At 51.2% G+C, this 17,393-nt stretch overlaps 1 non-coding gene and 1 pseudogene across 1 annotated transcript; one reads left to right on the forward strand and one right to left on the reverse strand.

The window, feature by feature from the left end:
- Positions 1-14,263: 14,263 nt before the first annotated feature.
- On the reverse strand, positions 14,264-14,402 carry LOC123109257 (uncharacterized; annotated as a pseudogene).
- Positions 14,403-16,386: 1,984 nt separating this feature from the next.
- Positions 16,387-16,468, forward strand: TRNAS-AGA (transfer RNA serine (anticodon AGA)). Its single transcript has one exon. It is a non-coding gene; the product is annotated as a tRNA-Ser (tRNA).
- The last annotated feature ends 925 nt before the right edge of the window (positions 16,469-17,393 follow it).

Consider the following 17,393-nt stretch of genomic DNA (forward strand, 5'->3'; position numbering starts at 1 on the left):
ACTTCACAACACAAAACTTAACAGAAAACTCGTAAGCTCCGTTAGTATAAGAAAGCAAAATCACCATCATAAGGTACTGTAATTAACTCATTCTAAATTCATATTGGCGTAATATCTACTGTATTACAACTTATCTATGATTCATACCCTCCGATACTACTCATAGATTCATCAAAATAAGCAAACAACACGATGAAAACAGAATCTGTCAAAAACAGAACAGTCTATAGTAATCTGAATCAAACGTATTCTTATGGAACTCATAAAATTCTCAAATAAATTTCTGTAAGTGAGTAATTTGTCTATTAATCATATGCAAAAATAATTAACTAAATATCACTCTCCAAATAAAAATGGCAGCAGTTCTCGTGAGCGCTAAAGTTTCTGTTTTTTACAGCAAGATTAAAAAGACTTTCCCCAAGTCTTCCCAACTGTTCTACTTGGCACAAACACTAATTAAACACAAAAAACACAACCAAAACATAAGCTATATAAATTGTTTATTACTAAACAGGAGCAAAAAGCAAGGTACAAAAATAAAATTGGGTTGCCTCCCAACAAGCGCTATCGTTTAACGCCCCTAGCTAGGCATGATGATTTCAATGATGCTCACATATAGGATAGGAATTGAAACATAAAGAGAGCATCATGAAGAATATGACTAGCACATTTAAATCTAACCCACTTCCTATGCATAGGTATTTTGTGAGCAAACAATTTATGGGAACAATAATCAACTAGCATAGGAAAGCAAAACAAGCATAACTTTAAAACTTTAAACACATAGAGAGGGAACTTGATATTATTGCAATTCCTACAAGCATATATTCCTCCCTCATAATACTTTTCAGTAGCATCATGAATGAATTCAACAATATAACCAGCACCTAGAGCATTCTTTTCATGATCTACAAGCATATAGAATTTATTATTCTCAACATAAGCAAAATTCTTCTCAATCGGAATAGTGGGAGTATCATAAGAGACTCGAATACTATAAATTGTTTCCACATTAAAAGAGTAATGTTCAGAGAAAGGGTAATCATAATCATGACCAGTTTTATAAATATAACCATCACTACTTTTTATAGCATAATTTTCATCACAATAATCATCATAAGTAGGAGGCATGCTATCATCATTATAAATTTGCATATCAAAACTTGGGAGACTAAAAATATCATCTTTATTAAACGTAGCATCCCCAAGCTTGGGACAAACATTAATTGCAGCAAATATATTCTCAAAAACATCATCTTCATTAAACATAGCATCCCCAAGCTTGGGCCTTTTCATATCATAAGCATAATCACTCTCATCATTAATAGTATGGATAGCACCAATAGTATAGCAATTATCATATTCTTCCAAGCAAGTGCCAAAAAGATTTTCAAGATCATAAGAAGTATCATTATCTTCCACAATTATATTTTCATGAGGCACAATAGTAATAGGAGCAACATTATTTTGGGAGATATCTTTTTACCTCTCTTCCTTTTTCTTTTCTTCTTCTTCATCACATCGTGTGTGGGTTCAATCCTATTTTTGGAGCTCCTTATTAATGAGATTGGTTGAATAGGAGGCTCTTCCTCATTACCTGATTCATCATAAGAAATAATAGGAGGGTATTGGGAAGTATCTTCCCTTTCATTAGTATTCTCTTCATCTTCTATTTGTTTTCTTTTCGTTATGTAATTGGCAATATAAGGATTTTCAATGCAATTCACCGCACAATACATATAAATTTACTCTAGATCAAAATGAAGAACTCTATCAAGGGCAAATTTTGGAATATCCTTAGTTATACGTTTCATTTCTTCATAACCCAAGAGCAAACTAAGTTCATTATGATGTGCAAGGGAAATCAAGTCATCACAATTTTTGGACACGATGCGATCATGAAACAATTTGCATTGGGTACTGAAATGATCATGTTCATTGCAAAGTTCACAAGTATGGCTAAGAAAGTTTAAATTTTCAGCACACGCATCTAGCCTTTCTTGCAACCATTTAGTTTCTAAATGCTTATGCCTCTTGCAATATCTATCTTCCCTGTTTAGTGTGTACTTGCAAACCCAATGTACTCCACAAAAATTGACATGTTTATAGGAGACATTATCATCATGACTAGTGCAATCATCATTAGTACCATGGATAGACAAGGAATTCATACTAACAACATTGCAATCATGCTCATCATTCAAAGATTTAGTGCCAAACATTTAATGCATTCTTCTTCTAGCATTTTAGCACAATTTTCCTTTCCGTCATACTCACGAAAGATATTAAAAAGATGAAGCGTATGAGACAAAGTTAATTCCATTTTTTGTAATTTTATTTTATAAACTAAACTAGTGATAAAACAAGAAACTAAAAGACTCGACTGCAAGATATAAACATATACCTTCAAGCACTCACCTCCCCGGCAAAGGCGCCAGAAAAGAGCTTGATGTCTACCACACAACCTTCTTCTTGTAGACGTTGTTGGGCCTCCAAGTGCAAAGGTTTCTAGGGAAGTAGAAAATTTCCCTCAAGTGGATGACCTAAGGTTTATCAATCCGTAGGAGGCGTAGGATGAAGATGGTCTCTCCCAAGCAACCCTGCAACCAAATAACAAAGAGTCTCTTGTGTCCCCAACACACCCAATACAATGGTAAATTGTATAGGTGCACTAGTTCGGCGAAGAGATGGCGATACAAGTGGTATATGGATAGTAGATAATGGTTTTTGTAATCTGAAAATATAAAAACAGCAAGGTAACTAATGATAAAAGTGAGCATAAACGGTATTGCAATGTGTTGAAACAAGGCCTAGGGTTCATAGTTTCACTAGTGCAAGTTCTCTCAACAATAATAACATAATTGGATCACATAACTATCCCTCAACATGCAACAAAGAGTCACTCCAAAGTCACTAATAGTGGAGAACAAATGAAGAGAATATGGTAGGGTACGAAACCACCTCAAAGTTATTCTTTCCAATCAATCCGTTGGGCTATTCCTATAAGTGTCACAAACAGCCCTAGAGTTCATACTAGAATAACACCTTAAGACACAAATCAACCAAAACCCTAATGTCACCTAGATACTCCAATGTCACCTCAAGTATCCGTGGGTATGATTATACGATATGCATCACACAATCTCAGATTCACCTATTCAACCAACACATAGGACCTCAAGGAGTGCCCCAAAGTTTCTACCAGAGAATCACGACAAAAACGTGTGCCAACCCCTATGCATAGGTTCATGGGCGGAACCCGCAAGTTGATCACCAAAACATACATCAAGTGAATCACGTGATATCCCATTGTCACCACAAATACGCACGACAAGACAAACATCAAGTTTTCTCAAATCTTTAAAGACTCAATCCGATAAGATAACTTCAAAGGGGAAACTCAATCCATTACAAGAGAGTAGAGGGGGGAAGAAACATCATAGGATCCAAATATAATAGCAAAGCTCGCGATACATCAAGATCGTATCACCTCAAGAACAGGAGAGAGAGAGAGAGAGATAGAGATCAAACACATAGCTACTGGTACATACCCTCAGCCCCGAGGGAGAACTACTCCCACCTCGTCATGGAGAGCACCGGGATGATGAATATGGCCACCGGAGAGGGATTCCCCCTCCGGCAGGGTGCCGGAACGGGTCTAGATTGGCTTTCGGTGGCTACGGAGGCTTCTGGCGACGGAACTCCTGATCTATTGTGCTCCGTGATAGTTTTAGGGTATATGGGTATATATAGGAGGAAGAAGTACGTCAGGGGAGCCATGAGGGGCCCACGAGGCTGGAGGGCGCGCCCTAGGGGAGTGGGCGCGCCCCCTACCTCGTGGCTCCCTCATTTCTTTCCTGGCGTGCACTCCAAGTTTATCAGGATGCTTTCCTTCCAAAAATAACTTCTCCAGAAGGTTTCATTCCGTTTCGACTCCGTTTGATATTCCTTTTCTTCAAAACACTGAAACAAGGGGGAAAACATGAACTAGCAGTGGGCTCTGGGTTAGTAGGTTAGTCCCAAAAATAATATAAAAGTGGAAAATAAAGCCCAATAATGTCCAAAACAGAAGATAATATAGCATGGAGCAATCAAAAATTATAGATACATTGGAGACATATCAACCAGATCACCTTGAAGGGGGGCAGGGCGGGGGTTGCCACAATGGTGCGGTATAGGGATCGAGTGGAGAAGCGGCCCGAGGCCTCAAGGCGCTAGGAGACCCGATCAGGCGCAGGTGAGAGGGCCGGTTCATGGAGGACCACAACATCAAGGAGCTCGTGCCAGGCTGCTAGTTCTGCAGCCCCAAACGGGCGGCGGAAGGAGAGACGCCCTAAGTCAAGAAGGGCCGTCTCGACCGAGACCCGAGGGTCAACCACAACAGAGAATAAATCTAGGAAGCGGGCCGCGAAAGGGACCTCGCCGGCCCACCGGTCAAACCGGAAGAGAGTGGCAGTGCCCGAGCCCATCGAAATTGAGGTGCCAACGTGCAGGACAGGCAAAAGCGGAATGAGAGATTGCCAGAACTGAGAGCCACCGGACCGTTGACAGAACGCAAGGGGCCAGCCACCGAGGTATTTATTTCAGATTATTTGCAGCCACAGGCCGCCCTTGCCATTGGCAATGCACCAAAGCCAGCGGGTCAAGAGGGTAATGTTCATCCGCTTGGATGACGCGATGCCCAGGCCGCCCTGATCTTGGGCTTGCAGATTTCAGACCACCGAACAATGTGGTATTTCTACTTATCTCCCTCGCCCGCCCAAAAGAAGCGGGCTTGGATCGTACCAACCTCATGGTGTAGAGTCTCAGGCAGACTATAGAAGCTCATGATGAAAAGCAGGAGGCTGGTCAGGGAGGAGTTGATCAGGATGCTGCGTGCCGCCTTGGAGAGCCACCGGCCCTGCCACGGCTCAATGCAGAGGCTGAGTTTGCCCACAGCGGGGCGCAGGTCAGCGACCATGAGGCGGGAGTCGCTAATGGGGATCCCCGGGTAGGAGGTGGGGAAGGAGCAGTTAAGGCGGTTGGCAATCCCTTGAGATTCATCCGGAGAATATCCCAAAACCGTCACTTCCCTCTTAGCAAAGTTAATCTTTAGCCCCGATAGCTCTTCAAAGCAGAGGAGGGGGAACTTGACATTCGCGACGTCACTGCTGGAGCCTTCCATCATAATGATGGTTTCATCGGCATACTGGAGGAGGGAGACACCGTTATCGCCCACCAAGTGGGGAACGATCCCTCGAATGTGTCCGGCCACTTTGGCTTTATCCAGAATAGAGGCCAAAGCGTCAACCACCATGTTAAATAGGAACGGGGAGAAGGGGTCACCCTGGCGCACCCCACAGAAGGTGGGAAAGTAGGGACCGATCTCTCCGTTGATATTAACCGTGGTCTGACCTGAGCACACCATCTGCATGACCCTGGTTACCCAGCGGTCATCAAATCCCTTTCGCGGAAGGACTTCCTGAAGGAAGGGCCAGCTCACCGTATCATAGGCTTTGTGGAAGTCAATCTTCAGGAAGACGGTCTGGAGACCTCTAGAGCGGACCTCATGCAGCACCTTGTGGAGGACCAAGACGCCATCCAGGATGAAGCGGCCCTGGATGAAGGCAGACTGGTCCGGGTGGGTGATGCAGTCGGCCAACGAGGTCACCCTATTGGCGTTCCCCTTGGCCAAGATGTGGAAGATCACATTAATCACCGTGATGGGCCAAAACTGACGGATATTAGTCGCCCCAGGAACCTTGGGGATAAGGGAGATGATCCCGAAATTAAGGCGCCGGAGATCAATGGACCCAACATAGAACTCCTCAAAGAGGGCCATGATCTCAGGCTTGCCTACATTCCAGAAGGTCTGGAAAAACTTGACCGGAAGTCCATCGGGGCCTGAAGCGGAGGATGGGTTCATGCCACTGATGGCCGACCATACCTCGGCTTTCGAGAAGGGGACCGTCAAGGCCGCATTCTCGGCAGCAGAAACACGTTGGGGTTCCAGCCAGAAATCCGGAGCTAGGGAAAGGCCACCCCGAGGGGTGGACGAGAATAAGTCGCGGTAGAAGCCGTCGATGTGGGCGCGGATCTCAGGCGGCCGCGACAGGAGAACGTCACCCTCCCAGAGGAGGGGGATGGTGTTCCGACGTCTTCTCCCGTTGGCAATGGCCTGGAAGTGGGCCATATTGGCATCCCCCTTGAGGATCCATTTCAGGGCCCTGCGGAGATGCCAATACGCCTCCTTGTCCGTATATATGACCATGAGCTGGTCTTCAAGGTCATAGCGCTGGAGCCACTCATCCGGAGCAAGGCCAGCTGAGTCGGCCCGGAGGTCTAGAGCCTGAATGGCAACTAGGATGGACTTCTTCCGTTCTCACAGATCATGCCCCAGATTGGCACCCCCAGCCTTTCATGAACCGCCTGGCCCGCTTGGCACAGAAGTGCCAGTCGTCAACCGCCAAGATCGCCTGGTGGGGGGCAAGACGAGCTTCCACCCAACGAGCACGGACCTTGTTGGCGAAGCCATTCTGGTTAAGCCAGAATGTCTCAAAGCGGAACGGAGGAGGGATGGGGGCGCTCGTTCTCCGACGAGAGGAGAAGCGGGACATGGTCGGAGCCGATCCGGGTGATGGCCCGGAGAGACGCCAGGGGGCACTGGAGTTCCCATTCCGGGGAGACCAGGACACGGTCCAGAACCGAACGCGTAGGATCAGCTTGGCGATTAGTCTAGGTAAACCGCGCCCCCACCCGGTCCAACTCCCACAGGCCAAGGTCGGCAATGCAATCGTTGAACATTTGCATGCGGGGGAAGTTGACCAAGTCATTATTCTTATCTTCGGCGAATTAAAGGAGGTTGAAGTCTCCGCCCACTACAACTGGGAGCTGGGCCGAGGAGACTTTCCTAGAAAGCTGGGAAAGGAACGTCGCCGACCAACTATGGTCGGCAGGTTCGTATATGATGATGATTTCCCATTTGAAGTTAATTGCATGCTCGAGAAGTTCCATGCTGACGAAGAATTCGCCCCGGTCCATGCTACCATCCTCGAAGGTGGCATCATTTACGCCTAAAAGGATGCCACTGGAGTGGCCGGCAATCCCACTAGAAGGGTGCCAATGCCACGAGAACAGGTGCGAACTCAACCGCTCGAGCTCCGCCAGGGAAAACTCGGTTCGCATGGTTTCCTGAATGGCAACTATGTCAATGTGTTTGTCACGCATGTACTCAATGAGCTGGCGGCGTCGGCCGTCTTGGCTGAACCTGCGGATGTTCCAGAAGAGGGTCCGCATTAAGCAACCATCGAGGGGCTGCTTGAACCCCGAACTCGATACGCGCTGAGAGCGCAGATGGCCGTGGTACGGGAACGCGTGAGGCCGCGGATCACACCATCGACCCCATAAGGGGGGTTGGGTCCCGCAGCCTGGGTAAGCGGCGCACTAGGGGAGGGGGCGGACATGCGGGTGCGGGCCTCGGCCAACCGACCCTCAAGGATCTCGTGCGCCCGAATGGCCGTGATCTGAACTAGGGGAGGGGCTACCTCCCCACGGAACACAATAGCAGAGTCGGCGGCCACCTTAGCGAGGTGGGTAAGAGGCGCCGACTTAAGAGCAGAAAACGAGCATGTAGATGAAGAGGTCGGGATGACAGCGGTACCTGTCTCGAGGTTCTGAACAGCGGCCCGAAGTGCAGCCCTCTCCGGGATGGGCAGGGTCGGGCTAACCGCGGGCCGAGCAGCGTCGATCCGAGAACTGCGACGCAAAGTGGTCACCGAAGAGGAGGTCGACCGCCCACGCCGCGCATAGGCCACCGAACGCGGGGGGAGCGGGTGAGCGCCCGCGGAGGGGAAACCACCGCAGATAGCTGAGCCGATGGGTCCTTAGAAGTGCCGACCGGGAGTGCCGCCGGCGGCACAGGGTCCGCCATGGAGGGGGAGAGCCGCAGCTGAGTGTCTCCACCGGGGTAGGGTCCGGCCCAGCCGAGGGGGCCAGCTGGGTGGCCGCAGGCGGGGAGACCGGCCTAGCCGAGGAGGCCAGCAGGGTGGCCGCAGGCGGAGAGAGGGCGGGGCCGGGGTCTGGTGACGGGGCGATGGCGTCGGTCACAACGCCGGGGGAGCCGGGCGAGGAAGTGGGCCGAACAAGGAGACTCAAGCTCGGTGAGTCACCTCCCGAGGACGCACCCCCAGGCGAAGCAGGCGGGGACAGAGCGGAGGGGGCAGGAGGCACCTCGACGGTGGGGATGGGCGCAGTAGGGGAGGACCCGGGCAAGAGGAGGGGCCGAGAGTGGGTGTCGGCAGCCCCACCCCTCCCAAGCTCCCCATCACGGGGCACGTTGTCGTCATCGTCCTCGGAGTCATCGTCTTCATGATTAGAGGTGTGGGAGTGGCGGGGGCCGCGACGGTGATGACGAGATGGGCCATCCTCCCCTGGGCCACCACCCCTGAAGAAGTTGTCGTCGAAGAAGCGGGGGCGACCCACGTGGTTAGGTGGCTCGGGGCGGATCTTGAGGTCATAGCCTTGGTCATTGAAGAAAACCCTGACGGTGGCGCACAGCTGAGAGGAGTCGAGAGCCTTGACCTTGACACGGACCTCTTCCTCCTTCCGGAGAGAGAGCTTGTCGACCACCACGACCTTGCCAAGAATCCATGCCATGTTGCGGATCACGCGCTCAGATCTAGCAATGTCCGGTAGTCCGGCGATGAGGATCCAGGCCGTGTCGAGGACAGCCACCGCACGAGGATCACGAGCCGGCTCCGAGATGTCCACCACCAGCTGGTTGAGGGCGAGGGTGATGTCGCCACTCTGGGTGCCATAGCCGTGGCTGACTGCGTCAATCACCGTGAACTCTTTGCTTGCAGAAGGGGTAACCTGCCAGTCCCACTTGCATTGATAGAGATGGTTAAGCTCCACCTCGAGCATCGCGGGAGAAGCCACCGCCTCGCCGCGGACGGTCACAACCGCCAAGAGTGAGGGAGTGGGAGGGGGACATCCGGTACCTCGATGTGGAAGATGGCCTGCCCCTCGATGGCGTGGCCATGCATCATCAACTCCTCGGATGTCGGCCGGTCCAGGCACAGGAGAGCAGGATGATCGGTGGACTTGCAAATGTAGCAGTATTGGGGGTTGGAGCAGGCGACTTGCGAGTGGCCGGCAAGACCACAGTTGAAGTAGGTGACATCGGACGACGTGGCAGCCGAGACAGGGGCCAGAGGGGCGCTGGGGGGAGCCGGAGCAGCAGCTGACCCCCGAGTCTGGCCACGACGCTTTTTCTTCTTGGCCCCTTGGCGGCCCCGGTTGGGTCCCGCACCCGCCACGGTCGGAGCAGTCGCACGGTGAGGGGGTTGGTACCGTCCAACCGCAGGCACCGGGCCAAAGGGAGCGTGCGGGCTGGGGAGGAGGGGCCGCGGTGAGGCGGGGACGCCGAGCTCTCCCGGCGACGCGCGGGTGAGGGGGAGCGCCGGCGGGTGGTCCACCTGGCGGCCCCAGGCGGCGAGCGCGAGCGGGAATGGCCCCGGTGGTCCGCGCGGGCGAGGGAGCGAAGGTCGGGAGAGCGGTGGTCTTGGCAAAGAGGAGAACGGCGACCGTCCCGAGCATCCCGCGGATCCCGGCTGGAGAGCTACCGGCGAAGGTCAGCCTCACGTCGCTCTGCTTCGGGGGATGGGCGGGAGGGAGCCCAGTCATCGTATCGGCGCTTGGCCGGGGATCCTCGTCCCCCCATTCCCGAGTCATAGCGACAAGGGGCGGAGCCGACGAGCCGGGGTGAGTGACGGCAACGAGGGGCCGGCGGAGGTGAGGAGCAGGGAGGTCAGGGTCAGGAGAGGCTGGGGAGGGCACGGGGATGCGGCGGTTGGGGAGTATCGCACAGGGAGGGGGAACCCCTTGGGAGGCCAGATGAAGCCACCCGTCGGCCTAGGGCACAGCTGTGGGCTTGGACGGCCCAGCGGGAGGCGTACTGGAGGGGGAGATCCCAACGGCCGGCCCAAAACGGGACCAGCCCCCGGCCCACCCACGTGGCTCAGGGCCATCCCCGATGGGCGAGAGCCCATACGGGATTCAAACCCTGGCGAGGGAGGCGCCGCCGCCGCTGGCGGCCGGTTGGGCGGACTAAGGGGGCAGGGGTGCGTGAGCCAGGGTCGGCGCAGGGGGTGGGGTCCGGACGGGGGCCAACGCCGGCAGGAAAGGGCGGAATGGGGTCCGGCGAGAGAACAAGGCAGCAGGGGACGGGGCGAGAGGAGGGACGACCACCAAGGCGAAGGAGATGGCCGGCGCGCCAGCCACCGCGGAGCGACGCCAAGAGGCCCGGGCGGAGCCCAGGTCCGAGCGGCCAGTGACCCCCCAAGCCCGACGCCGGCGCCGACCTCCCACTCTCAAAACCCCACCTTTCCCCGACGGCAAGCGTGCATGGCTCGCTGGACAGGTGCGATGCCGCGGAGATAGAAGAGATATTTGCCGTGATAATCCTCACTGTATTGGGCTGTTTATATAGTACATGTACATGTTCAGTTACAAGTCATTAGAACGTGGAATATCAAGAGAGAGGTCTCTAGACCTTCTACATTCTAGCACTAAGCTGTAATTGCTAGGCGTTGCAACTCATTATGCTAGACAGCACTAACTCGTAACATTTGACACACCCCCTCAATCTCAACCGATAGAGACAAGATTGAGATTGCGACGACATCGGTCTAGCATCAGCTTCATGCATGGTTTGGTGGAGACATCCGCGACTTGATCTTCTGAAGCAATGAACCGGACATCTAGAGCTCCTAGTGCCACCTTCTCTCGGACGAAGTGGAAGTCGACCTCGATGTGTTTTGTCCTTGCATGAAACACTGGGTTCACGGTAAGATAGGTAGCTCCAAGGTTGTCACACCATAGTACAGGAGGGCGCGGCTGCGATATATGTAGCTCTTTTAGTAATGACTGTACCCAAGTAACTTCGGCTGTCTCATTTGCGAGTGCCTTGTACTCTGCCTCTGTAGATGAGCGTGACACGGTTGGTTGTTTCCGTGCGCTCCAGGAAATTAAGGTTGGTCCAGAAAAACCGCAAAGCCACCGGTTGAGCGCCGATCATCTGCGCATCCGGCCGAATCAGCGTCTGTGAAAACGCTCAAGAGTGTAGATGTTGATCTCCGTATACTGAGCCCACAAAATATTGTCCCCTTGACATAGCGGAGAATTCTTTTTACAGCTTCCCAATGAACCTTTGTTGGTTGAGCCAAGTACTGACAAACCTTATTGACGGCAAATGAAATGTCGGGTGTGGTGAACGTCAAGTATTGCAAACCACCTACAGTACTGTGATAGACAAAAGCTTCTTCATCATTTAGAGCTTGGCCAATGTCCCGCGATAACTTCTGTTGCACATTCATGGGGGTTGACACTGCCTTGCAATTCTCCATGTGTGTACGTCGAAGTAGGTCAATAGCATACTTCTTCTGAGTAAGACTCAACCCCCCAGAATTGGAAGCCACTTCAATGCCCAAGAAGTACTGCAATGGCCCAAGGTCCTTCACTGGGAAGGACTGAGCTAGCTGATCCAATAGACACCGAGCTGCAGTCGGGCTGGAACTGGCGATGACGATGTTGTCGACGTAGACGAGCATATACATGGTGATGCCGGCATGAGAGAAAATAAACAGGGATGTATCTGTTGTTGATGGAGCAAAACCAAGTTGCTGGAGACGATCACTGAGCCGAGAGTACCATGCGCGCGGCGACTGTTTGAGGCCATAGAGAGCCCGCTGAAGTTTACAGACATACCCCGGGTACCGAGGATCCTCAAAGCCGGGTGGTTGCTGCATATAGGCTGTCTCAGAGAGTTCGCCATGGAGGAAAGCATTGCTAACATCAAGCTGGCGAAGGCTCCAGACGCGCGAGATGGCAAGAGCAAGGACGAGTCGAACAGTTGCCGGTTTTACAACCGGACTGAAGGTGTCGAGGTAGTCGACACCGTACCGCTGAGTGAAGCCCTTGGCCACGAGACGAGCCTTGTACTTGTCGATGCTGCCGTCAGCGTGTTCTTTGACCTTGAAAACCCATTTGCACCCGATGACGTTATGTCCCGGCGGTCGAGGGACGAGCGTCCAGGTGCGGTTCTCCTATAGAGCGGCAAACTCAAGCTCCATGGCCTTACACCATGAGGAATCCGTCATCGCGGAGCGGTAGGAAGTGGGCGCTGCAAGGAATGCCCGACGACGTGGGTCGTAGAGGACCGTGCCATCAGTACGCACTAGAGGCTTGACAATGTTGTTGCGAAGCCGAGTAGTGACACCACGCTGCTCGGGCTGCTGCGGAGCAGCTCCAACCGGAGATCGTGCCGACATGCGCAAAGTCACGGTGTCGGACAGCGCGGTATTGGACGAACCAGAAGAGGCCGGCTCGGTCCAAGCAGGCGCATGCTCAGCCACAACAAGGGAGGCCCGCGACGCAGGCTCGTCCACGACAACGTCGGGCTGCATGGTATGGTTCACATCAGCAACCCCGTCAACGGAGGGCTGCATGGCACTGCCAGCGTCAGCAGAGGACGTACGTGAGCCGGCTGGAGAGGTACCTGCACCAGAAAAATCGCTCGAGGTAGGATGATTAGTATCCAACAAAGAGGTAGCAAAATCTCTTACATGATCAACCTGTGCTACTGGCTGGGAATGTGGTAAAGGGATAGATGTAGATACAGGTTGAATGGGTGTTGGCAGAATGGAATTAGCAAATGGATACACATGTTCATCAAAGATAACATCACGCGAGATATAGACCCGTCCGGTGGATCTATCCAAACATTTATAACCTTTGTGCATGCTGCTATATCCGAGAAAAACACATTGGCGAGATCGAAAATCAAGTTTATGATTGTTGTAGGGTCGTAAATTAGGCCAGCATGCACAACCGAAAGTACGTAGACGAGAATAATCGGGAGTTTCATTGAACAGCATGGTAAGAAGTGTAGAGTTTTGAATGGTGCGGCTCGGCATGCGATTGATTAGGTAGCATGCAGTGAGGAAAGCTTCGTCCCAAAAACGAAGGGGAAGCGAGGAGTGAGCGAGGAGGGCAATGCCAGTTTTGACAATGTTTCGATGCTTTCGTTCCGCGATGCCGTTTTGCTGGGAGGTGTGTGGGCACGTAACACGGTGAGTGATGCCGACACGGGAAAAATATCGATGGAGCCGGCGATATTCACCCCCCCCCCCCCCCCCCCAGTCTGACTGAACCGCACGAATTTTGGTATTAAGAAGTCGCTCAACATGGTTTTGAAAAACATAAAATGTGTTTTCGACATCGGATTTTCGCTTAATCAGATAAATCCAAGTAAAGCGACTAAAATCATCCAAGAAACTCACGTAATATTTAAATCCGCCAATAGAGGTACGATCCGGCCCCCACACATCGGTGTGAACTAGCTCAAGCGGAAAGTTGGTTACATGAGAGGAATTATTATATGGAAGCTGATGCATTTTGCCATGTTGGCAAGCATCACATACTAAAGACTCACGAGACGGTGCACAAGGTAGTTTATTCAACCTAATGACGGAATTGATGACGCTGAATAAAGGATGGCCGAGCCTCTTGTGCCAATGTTCAGAGGTGAGCTTGACAGCGGAGAGGACGTGGCGACTGGACTGACTGAAAGATGAAGACGCACGGAAGCTTGGCACCGGGTAGAGACCGCCGCGGCTTCTACCTTGCAGAAGGACCCTCCTCGTGACTTGATCCTTTAGACGAAAAAAGTCAGGATACATCTCGGAAAATGCATGGTTATCAGAAACAAGTTTATGAGTTGAAATAAGGTGTTTGTGCAACTCTGGAACGTGAAGAACATTTTTAAGCAGGAGTGGTTTGTGTGAGCCAGGAAGCATAGATTGACCAGCGTGAGAGATTCGCAAACCTGCTCCGTTGGCGACATGGACCTTATCCTTGCCGCTGTAGCGATCATGGACCGTGAGGCGATCAAGGTCGCTGGTGAGGTGGTCCGTCGCGCCGGAGTCGAGGTACCAATTGGTGTCGACGGAGTAGCCACCATGGCCGCCGGTGTTGGTAGCGTTGCTGTTGCGCTCAGTGTTGCCGTAGCGCTCGCGGTTGTCCCCGGCCTGATAGGCATGGTTAAAACGCTGCCTGCACCTCAACGCATCATGCCCATATTTCTGGCAGACTTGGCAGGTGGGCTTGTTGCGGTTGCGGCCCCCACGGCCATGGCCCTGCCCCTGGCCACCACGACCTCCACCGCGGGCTGCTGCATTAGCAGAGGAGAAGATCTCGCCGGTGGAAGTCTGCTGCTCAAGACGAAGCTCGGCGCTAAGCAAATACGCATAGAAGCTGGCAAGGCTCACTGGCTCATCACGTGTTATGATTGAAGCAACAAGGGGCTCATATTCTGAGCCCAGACCAGCGAGCATGTAGCCAAGCACCTCCTCGTCGGAGAGGGTCTTGCTAACGGACGCCATAGCATCGGCATACCCCTTCATCTTGTTGTAGTACGCAGCAGTAGATAGGCCCTTTTTCTTCTGGTTGGAGAGCATGTAGCGGATTTGCATCACGCATGCGCGACTCTCTGAGGAAAACATCGCATGCAGCGCATCCCAGACGGCACGGGAGGTGTGCAGCTGCGTCAATTGCCCGATGATGTCCTCAATCATGGAGGAGAGCAAGGCGATGAGGACTACCTGGTCCTGTTGATACCAGCGAAGGAACTCCGGATTTGCCACGATACGGGCAGCGTTGCCGGTACCCTCCGTGATGGTCTCCGCCGGTGGAGGGATGGTGCCATCGACGTAACCGAAGGAGCCCTACGCGCGAAGGACAGGGACGGCCTGAGTTTTCCAAAGAAGAAAATTCTCCCTTGTGAGGCGGATGGTGATCAGGTTAGCGATGGCAGCAATGGAGGCGGAGCCGGACAAGACGATCGCGTCGGAGGTGCCATCGCTGGTAGCAGGAGTGGGTGGACATGGTGAGGAAGAAGATCGAGCTCTGATACCAAGATAGAAGAGATATTTGCCGTGATAATCCTCACTGTATTGGGCTATTTATATAGTACATGTACATATTCAGTTACAAGTCATTAGAACGTGGAATATCAAGAGAGAGGTCTCTAGACCTTCTACATTCTAGCACTAAGCTGTAATTGCTAGGCGTTGCAACTCATTATGGTAGACAGCACTAACTCGTAACATTTGACACGCGGCCGCGAGACAGCAGCAGAACCCTGCTCCGGGGGGCTGAGCCGCCGTCCACGACGGGCCTTGGCAGGCGGGAGGGGGGAGAAGGGGAGCCAGCGAGCGGCGGGTCGGCGGGGCGGCGCGCTCCGGGTCGGAGTCATCGGGCATGTCAGCCCAGCGAGGGCGCACATGGGCCAAGGGCGAGGCGATGACAGAGCCTCGGGAGGAACGGCCGTCGGGAGAGGCACGACCGGCACCGGCGGCGACAAGGGCGGGCGGGGCTCGGCGGAGGGCTCGGCGACGAGGCCGGCGCCCACGGGGGCGTCCGAAGACGGGTCGCAGGAGCGCTCCATCAGTTCATTCAGGGAAGACCATAGTATCGGCGATGGTCTAGAGAGGACAGGATACTACATGACGGGTTGGGACTATGCTTCAATGTGGCTACACCCTCCAGAGTTGTAACTTATATATTTGCTAACCTAGTGCCAGTATATATCCCAACACTAGAACCATGGCTTAGGTATTATCATGGTACAACTCTACTTGACTAACATTACCATGGTGTTTCATCTTTACTATTTTGTATAAAAAATTGAGGTGAAGGTGCGTGTCAGTCAAATCAAGGAAATTAATTCTCACCTCCTCGGTGTTGTAGAGTCAGGAGTGCTATTGTTTCTTTTAGAAAAAGGAGGTTGGAACCCCGGCCTCTACATTATTATGATGCATACAACCATTCTTATTGATTATTAAGCAAAGTCAACTATGACCGAAGCATTACAAGATACGAAATTAACATTTACGACTAATTGTTCACGAATCGTTACATTGGCAGACCGAGCCTCCCGATTTTTTAGTTGATGTACTTGCAAACAATGTATCCTTGTTTTCGCTTGAAATATACACCGCATGATGGCATTTCCGTAAAAAAGCCAGATGTAATTGTACATGAGCAAGAATAATTATCCCTAGGAAAAATCATCAGTGAACAAGGACTCTCCTCGGGCCAAAATGTATGTTCAGACTGAGCACATCATTGGGGATACCGTGAGATAGAAGGTCGTTGCACTTGCACAAAGCGCTAAGAATAAGTTGCCATATGATGTCAGCGATAACCTGTGTAATTTCCGGGAATCCATGTAAAACGGACTATTGACAATATTTAGGCAAAGAACCCCGACAGATAGAGACGGATTTAAACGGTTTCTGTGCTTACAACTGACTCACTAGTAAAAACGCATGAGTAAATGTCAAGCACGTGGTCGTGCCGGAGTGGTTATCGGGCATGACTAGAAATCATGTGGGCTTTGCCCGCGCAGGTTCGAATCCTGCCGACCACGCTTTCACTTTTTCATTTTCCGTTTTCCTTTTTTTCGCGAAGCCAAAAGCCCAAAACACCAACCCAAACTAAATTTGCATGTGCTTTTTGTCTCCTTTTTATAGCACAATAGCTGGCCAGCTTCTACAAACCGAAAAAGACTTTCGCCCTGTTTTATACTATCTCCGTTCAAAAAAACTTGTCTCTCAAATAGATTAGTGTTAGATACATTCATTTGAGGGACAAGTTTGAGACAAGTTTTTCGGACGATGGGAATATATAGAAGCAAACCGCCACAAGTTATACAAAGTTCAAACAAAGGATACAAACACACACTTTTTTTCGCGAAGCCAAAAGCCCAAAACACCAACCCAAACTAAATTTGCATGTGCTTTTTGTCTCCTTTTTATAGCACAATAGCTGGCCAGCTTCTACAAACCGAAAAAGACTTTCGCCCTGTTTTATACTCTCTCCGTTCAAAAAAACTTGTCTCTCAAATAGATTAGTGTTAGATACATTCATTTGAGGGACAAGTTTGAGACAAGTTTTTCGGACGATGGGAATATATAGAAGCAAACCGCCACAAGTTATACAAAGTTCAAACAAAGGATACAAACGCACACCCAAACACACGTAAAAGTCCCACGAATAAGGTTTTGTTGAAGGCACTAGCTCAACAAGCCCAAGGTAGACCACAATTTCATATCAATGGGCTTAACCTTTTTTAGGTGAAGGTGAACAAGACCATTATTTATATCTTAATGTAGGGGACATACAAAGATTGTTTGGTGGGATTAACCAGCCAAACATAATGACCAACTTCCATAGTAGTAGCCACTTGAGATAGCCTATGAGCCGGGCTAGAGGTTGTTCAGATCCCGAGCTCATGTAAGCTTGGAAGAATAGTTAAATCACATAAATTAGAAAAAAAAATCAGAGTCTTTTGT

Source organism: Triticum aestivum, chromosome 5A (genome assembly GCF_018294505.1).
Source record: "Triticum aestivum cultivar Chinese Spring chromosome 5A, IWGSC CS RefSeq v2.1, whole genome shotgun sequence".
NCBI classification, from domain to species: domain Eukaryota; kingdom Viridiplantae; phylum Streptophyta; class Magnoliopsida; order Poales; family Poaceae; genus Triticum; species Triticum aestivum.